Here is a 14045-nt window from a genome sequence, read left to right as displayed (position 1 = left end):
TACCCAGTATTCTTGATGCAACCCATAGCGCCAGTTTAAGTTAAATTAACATATAATATAGAAAGGAAATTGAAACAAAAGAATAGAAACATGTTTAATATAAATACAGACAGGAAGTCCGTTCACTGGATATCGATAAAGTAGAAGTATTGATAAAAATAACTTGTTTACAAATAATGGTAAAATATTAGGTAAAAATACATATAAAAATATTACTGCGATTAAAACATAGTAAAATGTAAACATCGTGGTATTGTTCATTATTAATTATTTGGGGAGTCGAATTATTAACAAAAAATAATATTCGACTAACAGCGTCGAGTCGCCTCATGATTCAGTTCATGAAAAATTCAATTCCGTTTTGTCAACCCTGATTTAGGTCCGTCGGACTTCATGTTAATGTTCTCGGGGAAAATACGCTTCCCGGACATCCTTTTTAATCTATTAAGGAGATTAAAACCTAATCAAAGAAGGCCTTAACAGATCATTTCATAAATCGGTTTCAAGAAACGTTTGACACTTTTGGAAAATTTATGAGAATTATTATTTCTCAGAATGTCGTTCATTGTCAGCTGCTACCTCTTCTATCTTTCTGACAACATATGAATTATAAGTTACAAAAAATATTTTGCGGCTATTAAAGAAAACTTTCTCCATTTCTCCAGTTTTTTTCAGCCAAATTATTAAGTTAAGTAGTCAGAATAAATGGTAATCCTAAAGGTGAAGGGTATAGATATCGGTATCTCTTTAAAAGTTTTTTGCACATTTTGTGGACTTAGCAACATTATCTTTCTCAGCAAATCTTGCTTGTATGGCTATGGATATTCCGCTTCGGTGTCGACGTGGGTGATTCTCCCGGACTAATTTATGTCCTTATAGGAACCTTGAGGCATGTCGAATTTTATATCATACAAGATACTTACAAAATACCGAAAAATATTATCCCATATGTTGAACACGTGCAAGGAGCGACGGTCAAAAATCGATAACCAAGATCTGGTAAGACCGCAACGTTGATCTCGGATATCACTGAAAGGCACTGCCTTGTTTGCCCTTGGGACCGTCGTAATAGATTCACTTTTCACCCTCATAATTCGCCACCCTTCTCTTCTCTTTTTAGGTAAAGTTTAGACCGGTAATGAAACCGCGATGTGTGAAACTGTATATTAACTATATTTTCTAATTCAACCATTTGATCATTTGATACATCGCATGTAATCATCTGGAAATAGTTGATTTATCAACTGCTAAGCTGCCTGAAAGTGTTTTGGAGATTTCGCTGGGTTTCTTCGAATAAGTCTTGTAATTCATTGCCTTCGAACTATTTTAGTTTTTCGGATCGTTCAAAATAACAACTTTAAAGCAACGCGGACAGCTTTTTCTTCAAGTCAAACTGAGTAAGTCAATAATGCTAAATGGAAAATATTGTTTTAGGTAGAGAAATGTCGATACCATTTATATAACAGTTAAATTGTGTATATTGATACTTCACCTTTCACCAATAGATATCGGTGATTAAAATCTATGCAAGCGTTTATTACGATGGAGTAGCAACGGCATAAGCTTTGATAAGTAATCGTTGTGCTTTAGCGATGATTTCCGGAATGGTTCAGATTAATCAGTATCGAAAATTCAGAAAAATGTTAAAACGTTGGAATAAAAAACGACCATAAGCTTTGAATATTTTCAACCGCTTTTATTTTCTTCAAGATTATTGTTTCAGTATACTCCTTATACGTCCAATATAATGACCAACATGGGTATTGACCGTGTAAAAGGAGTTTAATTCTATGATTCAACAGTAAATAATTGATTTTTTTATAATATAGCGCTTCTCACAAATTGTATTTTATAAACTCAGTTAGATATCCCGAAAGCTGGGAAAAATATGTCATTTATTATACATTTCTCGAAATTAATTTACAGGTATATTAGCTATAATACCAATTTCTCCAAAAATATATCTCGATGAATAATATAACATTAAATATTCATAATAAATAGTTCGTAAGTTCTTGATCATTTCTGACAAAATGAACATATGATCCTGTAAGGAAACTGAAACGGAGAAATAAAGACGCGATCATCCGCAGGAAGTCGGTATATTAAGGAGCGACACCATAAGTAGTAATGTTAATGAGGATAAAAATGTCATCCTCAATCCCAGTCACATTAATTAAAAATAACATGTGTTTATGAACCTTTATAATTAACATCGTGAAATAATTAAAAATAATATTGAGCACAAAAACAAACCTTAATTTCATCGGTATTTTTTTTCGCGAAATTACCAATAAATATTTGGTTAATGTTTTATCGAGAGATAAAAAAATATTATACATTTTATGTTTCATTTTAAACACAATATAGGAAAATGTACTGGCTAATTGGAAGAAAATCACAATTATCACTACATAACAAATTGCTATTATATGAGCAAATATTGAAACCTATATGGACATACGGAGTTCAATTATGGGGATGTTCTGCAAAGAGCAACATTAAAAAAATACAAATTTTTCAGAACAAAGTCCTGAGAGGTATTGTGGGTGCACCCAAATACTATAGGACTGATTACCTACATCAAGACTTTCAGATACCCACAGTCAGTTAAGAAATCAAGAGAATTGCAAGGGGGCATGAGGAAAGACTCCATTCTCATACTAATATTGAAATATTGCAACTTTATATAAATATTTCTACCGAAAATTGTAGGCGATATGAATTACGTTGAAATTGAAGCTAAAAATAAATAGCACGTATCAAGGAAAATTTCAAAATGTTTATACATAACGATATGAAGATAATATATTACTAGCTAAAGTAAAAAAACCTTTGATTCAACATATCACATCTGTGTACACCTAATGCTATCAATTTCTCATAAGTGGTGTTTTATGAACTTTATTAGATATTTTCAGAGCTGAGAAAAATACGTTGTTATAATGTTATATAGTTATAATATATCTCTTGGAACGAATTTAAATTCTCCGTTTGGAACAATAAAAAGATATATAAGAAGATAATACTAAATATTCGAAATTATTATTCTTAATAGACTGAAGCCACTAATAGTAATGGATAACAACATAATACCATCAATTTGATTTCATAGAAAAACATGGGCCTATAGAACAAATTCATAAAATTACGAAGTTTGTTCTGCCATTCTTCTAGATGTGCAAGTAAGATGTTGCCATTACAGTTTGCAAAATTGTTAAAATCTTATTTTTGAATAGAGCCTTTAGGGTCATGGCCTTATACAGGGTTGTGCAGCTGAAGTACACCGGTGTTGTTATCGTATTGCGACATAGTATAATAGCTACTTTTGCAACCGACAGCCATAATGGCTGCAGGTAAAACCACGTTAATTCTACAGATAAGAAAAACCAACACATGCCTGTAAGAATAATATCGAATTGCCATTTGCTAACATAGCAGAATATTCAGCAATAAAGTTGAAAAATCATGTAAGATATTCTACCCTATTTAATATACTGTAGCGACCTTGAGGCATGTCGAATTTTACATCGTGGAATAATGGTCATTTAAGTCACATCATTTACGCTAAAATACAACAAAGTACTGCTGTAGAAGAAAATGCTTAAACCTATATGGAAATATGGCATCCAGATATGCGTTTGAGCCAAGAAGAACAATTTAGACAGAATTCAGCAGTTTCAGAACAAAACATTGATTACGGTTTAGAAAAAGTCTTAATCAGACCGTTAAAAATTTTTTTATTTGTAGTAATTTGGAATTGTATAATATTAGTCACTCACAAAAATTTTTTTATGACTTTAGTGCACCAAGAATTTCTAATTAAGGTACTATAAAATGCCATAAAAATAAACTAAAAAATTGATAACAAGATATTTAATTTGTCTATAAAACGAAACGTTTACAACCTCTTATCAAATAACCTACATTAACTTAACACTTTAGTCGAGTAAATAAATATTAATTACCTACAACTTATAGGTTTACTGACTGTTTTTATATACACGCGTGATTGATAAAATGCCGTAGACCCCTGAAAATAAACATATTATTCATTGAATGCATTTTAAAAGCATATAATTTCCGCTTACATTACCTTAAAGAATTGATACTTTGTTTCCGTTGGCATTTTAAGTCTTTGACGGTTATCGCATTAGAATTATAATACTCATGCTCAACCAGCAAATGCAATAAGATTGTTGCTACTTATATTATAAAACAAATATGACATCAAAATGAATGATAATCGAATTAGAATTTATTGTTCATCAGAATACTCGCCCTTTCTAGGAATATCTACAGAATATTAATGTTTTCAGAATATTAATAATTTACTTTGCCGGCTTGGCGGCGCAGTGGTAAAGGCGAGAGGACGGTCCTCCCACTGTTGCGATAGCTGTGGGTTCGAATCCTGCTGGGGCATGGTCGTAAATTTATGTTTGTGGCTGTCTAAAATTTGTGATTGTTTTAGGCAAGACTGTAAAGTCCGACAAGGAAAATGATCCCAGTCACGCCAGTAACCAGGCTGGGTAAAACCGGATGTCTTCTGGGATGATTTCTAAAGTTGGTAACTAGCCAGTCGGTAGGCTTAATGCTGAGGACCGTGATTCAGATCCTACGTTAAACTTTAGGTCCATTCGAGATAAACCCATAGTTGGTAAAAGATGACTTTAAAGTATATAAAAAAAAATACTTTTATATACTTTGAAATTTACTAAAACATAGCGCCAAAACATTATTGCCGATTGATTTGATTTTTTATTTAATCTAAGTAGAGACAATTTACTTCTCTTGTAGATAAATTTGAAAGTCATCGAATACATACATATATGATGATAACGGTTTTGAAAGCAAGACGCTTGTGTGTATGTAATTTGTACTTTATATGAATTAGAAATAAGAAATTTCGATCTGAAAGAGTTTGGTGGAATTAAATCTGAGTCACTGGAACAATTCATTACTAAAAATAAAAACGAGTATTGGTCTAATATATTAATGTTGCTTAGTTTGAACTCTTTATATTTCTTATAAATGAATTTCTTGAGAAAAAACTAATTATATCAAGTATAAGTATTGCATAAGTATTTTTGGATGAAGTATATTACATTATTGTTGCATCTTTATATATGAAAGATTCACTATTATTATTCATGAATTTAAGTGCAGCTTTTGCATATTTTTTAATTCTTGATTTGGAAATCGTTCGTATATTTAGATCTAAGATTTGTTCAAGTTGATATGAAGAAGTTAGGTTAAGTTAATAAGCGCGGAAACAATGTCATGTATATAAAAAATTAGTCGCCTAGCATAATATTTATATTATATAAGTTGGTTAATAAGATCCATAATTTAAGAAAACAGTTTATTATATGTAAGAAATCGCGGGTTAAAAGCCTTAACAGTTACTAAACACACCATCGATAAACTCAAAAAGATTCGGTTTGTCGACATAAAATTATTTTTATTCTAACGACTGCTAAAACTACATTTTTCAAGAATAAGAAAAATAATTATTTTAACTAATCCACGCTAGTTGTGAATTCACGTGAGTATTGTGACGACTATATCGAATTGGTTGGAATTATAATAGTTGTGAATGGAAATGGATGTGTAAGTAAGACTCAGTTAAAATGCGATAATGAAATGAACTATATAGAATTCACGTCAAGTAGAATGAAAAGCCTAAAAGTCGATGCATTTTAAGTACTATTATTTATTAATTAATAATGTTACTTTTGTTACTTCAATCGATATTAAAATGAGATTGTCAGATGTTAAGTTTGCTTCCAAATTTGTTCAAGACTGCAGCTCCCTTTATGCAGTACCAGAAGTTTTTAAGACCGTAAATAAATATAATGGTTATTTCTATTTTCATTGACGACGGCTAAATTGTAGAACTAAACCTTAAACGCTAGGTAAATGGTAAAACCGTTTGATTCTGAGATCTAAAATTTATTGACATTTAAAATATTAAGACTCACTTCTCTTGAAGGATTGTAAAATGTAATAAAATCCAGATGTATAGAATTTTCTAGCCCATTATTCTAGTTATTTATTATGATATTCTCAAAAAGTTTAATTTTTATTTCGACCACCCTTGTCACACTATTCGTCCGTTAACAACGTTGTAACTACGTCCATTACTTACATTGCATACCTTATTAAGAGTTTTGAATTGTAAGTAAAGATATCCTTTGAGAATGTCAAATCAAGCTTTTTGAATCGCCTGTATGTACTATAACTGATATTTTGCTAGAAAATGTATTTTGTAAATATACAGAAACTAAACGGTATTAAATAAGGCAAATAAGGCATATGATCGATGATTCTTTGATTTGACTGGCTCTAAGGATTTCGAAAAAAAAACAGCACGAAAATAATAAAGACATTTGATTCAGTTTAATACTATAAATAATACAACGGTTAAAATTTATTCGGTCCTTTTTTTACTTTTTGAACGTATTTATTTAAATAATTATAATCGATTGTTGATCTCAATGTCTGATGTCAAAAATATATTTATCATATTGAATAATTACCAATTTTACTGCGTAATAACCTATATTACTTTACCGTTTACACACCCGAATAAACATATTAGGTGGTGATTGATGACAGTAACATTCTTTCTATTGTTAGTCTGATATTCAAACAAAAACGTATACGATAACGATAAAATACTGCCCATGCACGATTAATATAAGAAAATATATGGTTTCCTGTTAAATAACTCTTATCTTGGTTGCTTCTGGCCAGAGATCTGTTTAATTTTAGATGGAAGAAACCGAGTTTCGGGTATCTTAATTAAAATCATGTGTATCACCGCGATACTGTATCACATCAAAGGCAAAAAGATGGTAATCAGATGGTTAAAGTTAAAAAGATACTTCTTCAGTTATAGACCATTTTTACGTTATTTACTATATTTATCCATTTTCATATATATATTTAGTAAGAAATAATTTGTGTAGGCTTATATCCAACATTTGCACATTTACTCATATTACAAATGTCCTTCGATAAAACAGTATTTAAGGTTCTATAATGTGGGACATATGTAGGTAGATGTTAATAATACAGCTGAAAGTATACTTTTAAATATCTTTAATGTTTATTCATAAGAATAATTTTCAATTATTTATGGAAAAAGTGTGACAAAACAGATATACTGTAAAAAATATAATTGAAGAAATAGTATGTGATTAAAAACCAAATACCACAACAAATTAATAAATGTTCCTTCGAAAAGAAACTGCTAATTCGTTCAATATTTCATTTGAAAATTTAATATTATATTTTCACTCATCGTTGATATTTATTAAAACTAACTAATAATTTAATAAACTAAAAAGGCTGAAGGAAATTGAATGTCCAAATAAATATAATTTTACGGCCCAGAAAATCTTCAATGAGCATGAAAAGACTAGAAAATTTCAAAGCTGACCATGAACTTGGCAACCAAAATAAAAAAGCAAATTAGTTATGAACTAGAAACTGTTAAAAATGCATTACATACACCGAATAAAACGGAAATCAGGTATAATTCATGGCATCACACAAAAGCGAATAAAGTTGACTGAACAAAAACATTGAGTGTAAGCAGCAGAAGGATGAAGACACTGATACCTAATCAGGTACATTGGTGCCAGATGTCACTAAAAATTTTAAAAATCTTTATAATAATTTCGATAAAAGGAAAAAAAACAGATTAAATACCACGTGAGTGTTGCCTTTTATATTTCAGGACAACACAATTGTAGTGCATTTTGTAGTGAAATTACTGAATTAAAATGTGATTATTGGTAATACCTTAGACCTGGAAAAGCATAAAAGAGGGTATCTGACAATGAAGCACAATTATGGAATACTATTTATTGACATGTTGTCAATTTTAAGTATGGCCTTAGTGGAAGGCCATCTAATTGATGCAATGAATGAATATTGAAGTATAAAACTGTCAAATGATTCATACTCAGATTTTTAGTGTTTAGTGAAACAAACATAATTTTATTATTATATAAGCTTGTTTAAAACATTAATCATTGACCATTCACTGAAGATTCGTGAAGAAAGTAGAAAAAGTTCAAGCAGACGAATGACCAAAATGTTAAAATAAATAAAGACACATTATTAAATGCAATAGCTTGAAATCTGAAAAAAAAATAAAAATTTAAACGCTTTAATTGAATACTGATCATGTTTGGGTGATTAGATATAGAAAGTTATAAAACTATATTTGATGCTAACTTAATGTTTTCTTTTATCAAGAAATTATACCACTTATTTAGTTTAATAATTTAAAATTGAAGGGTTTGTTGTATGTATCATTACATATGTAGTATGATTTCAACAAATAAATTAACTCAGAATAACTATTTCATACCATGCCCTTCTCATCTGATTAATATCTCTTCTATTGTTTACGATTAATCCAATCTAAATATACACATCCTTATACTCACAGATGTTCAAAGAACAAAACAAAAGCGGACAATATGTACATATCAACAAGTAAGCTCTTTTGTTTAGTAGGAAATAAAAATACGTACTTCTGATACTTAACACTCCAAAATAAACATAAACTTACAATGAAGAACATGTTGAAAATTCTGAACTCGAGATAGGAAACCATTGTTATGTAAATATAATCATTCTTAAGCCCATATATACAAACTATGCATGTACATTCAACAAGTGAGTCCTATTAGTAAAATATATTTTTGTAAAAGATAAAAATAATTAACTAAAAAACAAACGTCCAAAACAAATATTATTGAATTGTTCATAAAAACAACATTAGACGAATAAGCATTAATATGTAGAAATCGATTTTATTCTTTTATCCACGGATCGGAGTTTATTCACCAAATTTCAACAAATATATAGTATATTCAAAGTTTTTTTAGTAATGCGTCATGGATATTTGTGACGTCGAAATATTACAATGTTGCTGCATCAAATCTGAGTTTTAGTTCAGTTTGTCTTTGAGATACAAAAAAATTCTAATCTAAATAAAATAATTGAACAAAAATGTTATAAAATATAATTTATTTTAACATTATAATATATCTAAAAACTAATGTTAATTGATAATTTATAGGTAAGAGTTAAAGCCTCTTATCACTATTACTTTCAAGAATTTTGCATACGTCAGACAGCTGGTCGCTGTCCGGTTGTCAGACGCCAAATTATTCAAAATATTAGTTATAATTCCTACAGATTATAAACCGGCAAACATTACTTTAGCCCTTTGATTGTTTTGATACATTTTAAGTCGCTCCGTAATATATCATATTACTTTGTTTGAAAATGTCGAAATAATAGATCTTCAGGGTCACAAATTGATTGCGGCTTTAATAGATTAATTTGAAAAGGAACGATAATGAAGGCCCCCTTTTGCCGGTAAATTCCTTTACAGAGGTAATTATTGATGATATTGAATAATATAAGTCTCTACAATTTTATTGAAAATGTTTTTAGCGGGTTGCTGCCGTGCTTAGATTAGATTAGAATTTTCTTGTATGTCAAAGCCAAACTGAACTAAAACTCAGAGTTGATGCGGCAACATTGTAATGCTTAGACGTCACAAATATCCATGACGCATTACTAAAAAACTTTGAATAGACTATATGCTGACATTCTCTGGTGATTCTAACTTAATATAAACATTCATATTCGGATAACAAGTAACGCGTTTCGAAAATATCGATCTGTAATTAAGCATTTACTTATATTTAAATATTACTAACTTCAATTTAGATTTAATGTCAATTCAATTTACATTACTTATTATTATTAAGTACATCAAGGGTGAATCCCTTATATTATCGATTCAATATCTACTTTCTTGATTATGAAATAAAATGACCAGCACTGCTGTTGGTCTTATAAGGTACAAAAAATATATTGATTCACAATATTAAATAAAGCAGTTTTTAAAGGTAGTAATTAATGATTGACAATCGCAAAACATAATAAGTTTTCTATAATTAAGCGTCGAATTTTGGAAAAAAGACAGAAGAAAATTTTTACATATATTACTATAATATAGAAACTCAAAATAATGTTTAATACATATTTATTTTTTATTACTTTTCTCATAATTCACGATAACAAGACTTAAGAAGCCACATGTATTTCGCGAAATTGATTTAGCTAATCTAGACGCTGCTGCTATATATCTAATATTGTATATATACGTTACACTCCTTATTTATAAAGATCTACAAACTAAATGGTGGGCTTACATCATAGCAAATTATATATAATAACCAACTATTCGTCATATTCAAATTCCGACATAACCATTACTGTTTCAGTACATTCACAACGCTAAATATAAACTGCCTACCCAATTACAATCGCAACCACTAACAAAGTCGATCCTGCGAAACGGTAGCGTCATGTTCAAGCGGCAACGAATAATCTCCAAAGTGAAAACATTCACATTGTCGTCGAATTTCTAATCCTCTCGAAGCAGGAAAAGAGTTTTATTACAAATATATAAACTTGATTTTATCTTAATGGACTTTCCTCGTTTGCAAGAACTTCTAGCGCGTATATTATATCTCTCGTTTGAGAAACGGTAGTTAAATTACTGTTTGTTGTCTGCAGCACACGTTCTCATGCCGCTCACTTAAAACAATATCACACAGTACTTTATAATTAATTTTTAGAGAAAAGGTCAAGGATAGTCGGCATATTTATTACAGTTATAAAACTATGGTTATGGGCTTTTGTCCTAATAAAAAAAATTTAAATGATAAAAGTTAGTTTGTCTATTTTTATAGATGGCTTTGTTTTGATCTAAATATACAACGTTAGATAACCAAAGAGAAAGTGATGTCTCAATATGTTAGTCCATCAATATCATTCTCTTACTTTTTCATATAATATATTATTCTAATGTTCGTACTGGCTTCGTCATTATAATTAATTATGCTATTTAAAACTGAAATTTTTTCTTGTAAGAAAGGAAATCAGCGAATACTCATTCATGGACTTATCTTATTATAAAATATCAAATGTCCTTTTGATTAACCAAAATAAAAAGGATGAGTAATGACCAAGTTAAAAAGGCCAAAAATAATGAAGTAATACAACTATCTTAAGATTGTTATTATCCAGACATTCAAATGTTGTCAGCAACTGATGAAACTGGGCAAATCAATCAACGAAAATCTTGCAATTCTTCTAAACATCTAAAAATTATAAATAAAAACCGAAAATATTTATCTGCAAACTCAATAATATATAATTGACATATTCTAAATTAGATGAATTATTTTATGTAAAAATGAGTTAAAATGTTATAAATAAAACGAAGACTTAAATTAATGGACATTTAATGTCAACCCAATACTACAGTTCCGGTAAATCATAGTGCAATTTCACAAAAAAAAAATGATAAGAAACGTCCACTGTCATAACATTTAGTGAACATGTACTTATTCACAATTATTACTTTAAAATACAATTAGGTGACTTGAAAGACTTACGTAATTTTTGATCAGTTTATCAGAATGTAAAACATATTTATTTGAACTTTGTACTCACAGGTAATATAAAGCCTTAAAGAAATTGACAGTTTTACAACAGTAACGTGGTGCGTGGTTGTCTCACAATACCACACAACAATCCTGTAATTATGTTTGAGAGAAAAGGTCAAAGAGTTTATAATAAGATATAAATTAAGTTCCGCCACAAAGACGTTTCAGTTGATGACATTACTGTTCCACTGTTTTAACACAATAATTTATTCAGATTTGGATTCAAGGTTCTGTCTTGGTCCGGGTCACAAGACGTTACAATTGGATATTTGTTTCATTCATGCTTAGCTTCTAAGAAACAGGAATTTCATTGTTTTTTGCCTACAGCATATATTATATTGCCCTGCTATTTAATATGTTTCATAACAAAGAAATTGCTGAAAAATTAATACCAACCTAAAACTTGACATTAATGAAATGTAGGTAAAAATCAAGTTATAATTAAGGGTTTTTGTTATATGGAAAAGTCGAAGAGATTTATTTAACATGAACAAACCAATAGTGGTTGTATGCACTTCAAGCTCAATATACAGAAATGTTAGTTGATCTAAATAAGCAAAAATATTAAGAAATAGATAATTTGCAACATTACTTGGTGATGATGTAACACTTTCAGCTACTCATATATATCATCGTAACAAAAAGTTAGGTCACTAACCTAACTTTTTATTGAACCTCTAAATATGCGGAGAATCTTGAGATACTACAGGAGATTCAGATGATTTCATATTTATGAACAACCAATACAAATTCCACTAAAGCCCTAATCAGAAATTTTTGATGTGTGATAGCTCACTTTAGAAACTCTTCCAATCGTCAAACTTTCACTAGTTATAACCTAAATTCGTAATTTATTTGATTTTTTTGCTAATTAGCTAATTATTTCTTATTAGAAAACCATAAGATATAAAAAGATCACAAAAATGTATCATACAATATGGAATACATAAATAAATAACTAATAAAATGTGTTGTCTGTATGTAAAATAACGTTATTTTTCGTGATAAAATTGTAACTATTTTCTTATAAGCCTACCAACCCACCTTTGTTTTAGTAAAACGGTTCTATTTATGCTTCACTGGTTTTATTCAACACTATTTATTCAGTAGCAAAATAAGTTTAAATTTACGAATACAGAAAATAACTGCACAATTGCAATGTTTCAGCATAAGTATATATGGGCATTCGACTAAAAAAATATAGACTTTCACGTTGGTATTGTTCTAATAAACCATACGATAAAACATGCATGTTTTCTTCGCCATACAGTGTAAAATAATTAACATTCTTCAGTCGTTTACAGTTAAGAAACAGTTTAAATATATTCCAACAACTTTGTCCTGAAAGATTTACATCACTATCCCTGCTAAATTTAAATCATAAAATATGTGAAATATTTAGATCAAACTGTGTGCATTCACTATTTTTAACTATTTATACAAGGGCGCAGGAATATTGACTACAGACGATACCTCCTAATCCTATGCTAACAACTATGAAGAAATACTAGTTTTAAAAACAACTGAACCAGTAACCTACTACAAGTTTTTTTTAGATAGCGTTACTAGAAATTGTATCAAAGTAAATATAGTAATCTAAAACTGACTTCAAAGCATATGTTTTTCATATAAATCGATTTCGAAATATACCAGAAACAGAGGAAACATAAAACTTAATTATAGAGCATTACAAAAGTTTCGGAAATTCTAATCAGACAGATTTATAGGCACTAAAAACAAGGAAATATAATCTATTGCTATCATATTCCAAATATTTACCTAATAGCTATAATTATATTGTTTTCAAAGAGTTAGGTTGGAATAGTAAAATTATTAGTATTTCCATGCCATAAATGAAATAAGTCTGTCCTCACCGACACCTCCAAATAAGCTCAGACTAATTAACAAACAAAACACTAATTTATATGAAAGCCGTAATTCTGTTCGCATGTAATCGAAATCATGCCCCACCTATAGATTTTTCGATGACAGAAACGAAAATAACTTACCAAAATGTGATTCGACGATCGAAAGTAATTAAAACTTCAATAATTTGCATTGACAATTGAAAAATTTCTCACACACATATAACGGGACTATCCCACGAACTTCTTTAATTTGCAAGAACGTCACACTGACAGCGACAGAGAAAAAAAACTTGGCGGATCAAAACATCAAAACGAAGGACAGACTGCGCATTCGAAATCGGAAAGTGGACTGATTTTTCCCATTCAATTCAAGCGCTAACCGACCAGAGTAACTTGCACGTTTACCCTACAGATGGCGACACTTATCGATAACCGTCATCGACTACAATATAACTAGTTGCCTAAATGAACATATTTGAATTATTAATTTTTGGATATCGTTAAGGCTATTCTTAAATTAAATTTTAAAATGATATTTTAACAAATTATTAAATATTTCACTAATTAAAATATGTTATAAATAATTATTTTAATTAATAAAATGTATACGTACTGTAAAATATACATA

General features: G+C 29.4%; 1 protein-coding gene across 2 annotated transcripts in view; it reads right to left on the bottom strand.

Annotated features, from left to right (window-relative positions):
- The window catches only part of Bsg25D (blastoderm-specific gene 25D), a 70787-nt gene extending 57017 nt beyond the window's left edge, over positions 1-13770 (bottom strand). The window contains exon 1 of one of the 2 annotated variants that reach the window (XM_076394402.1): positions 13559-13770. The gene's annotated coding sequence lies outside the window, so the exon portion shown is untranslated. The remainder of the gene's footprint in view (positions 1-13558) is intronic. The other variant, XM_076394403.1, reaches the window with a different exon arrangement.
- Between the last annotated feature and the right edge of the window lie 275 nt (positions 13771-14045).

This window comes from Rhynchophorus ferrugineus, unplaced genomic scaffold, assembly GCF_030347505.1.
Source record: "Rhynchophorus ferrugineus isolate W39M unplaced genomic scaffold, kcgeb_rfMv2 rfM2, whole genome shotgun sequence".
In the NCBI taxonomy this organism is placed as follows: domain Eukaryota; kingdom Metazoa; phylum Arthropoda; class Insecta; order Coleoptera; family Curculionidae; genus Rhynchophorus; species Rhynchophorus ferrugineus.
Note: the sequence above shows the minus strand (reverse complement) of the source record. Positions and strands in the feature narration are given on the sequence as shown.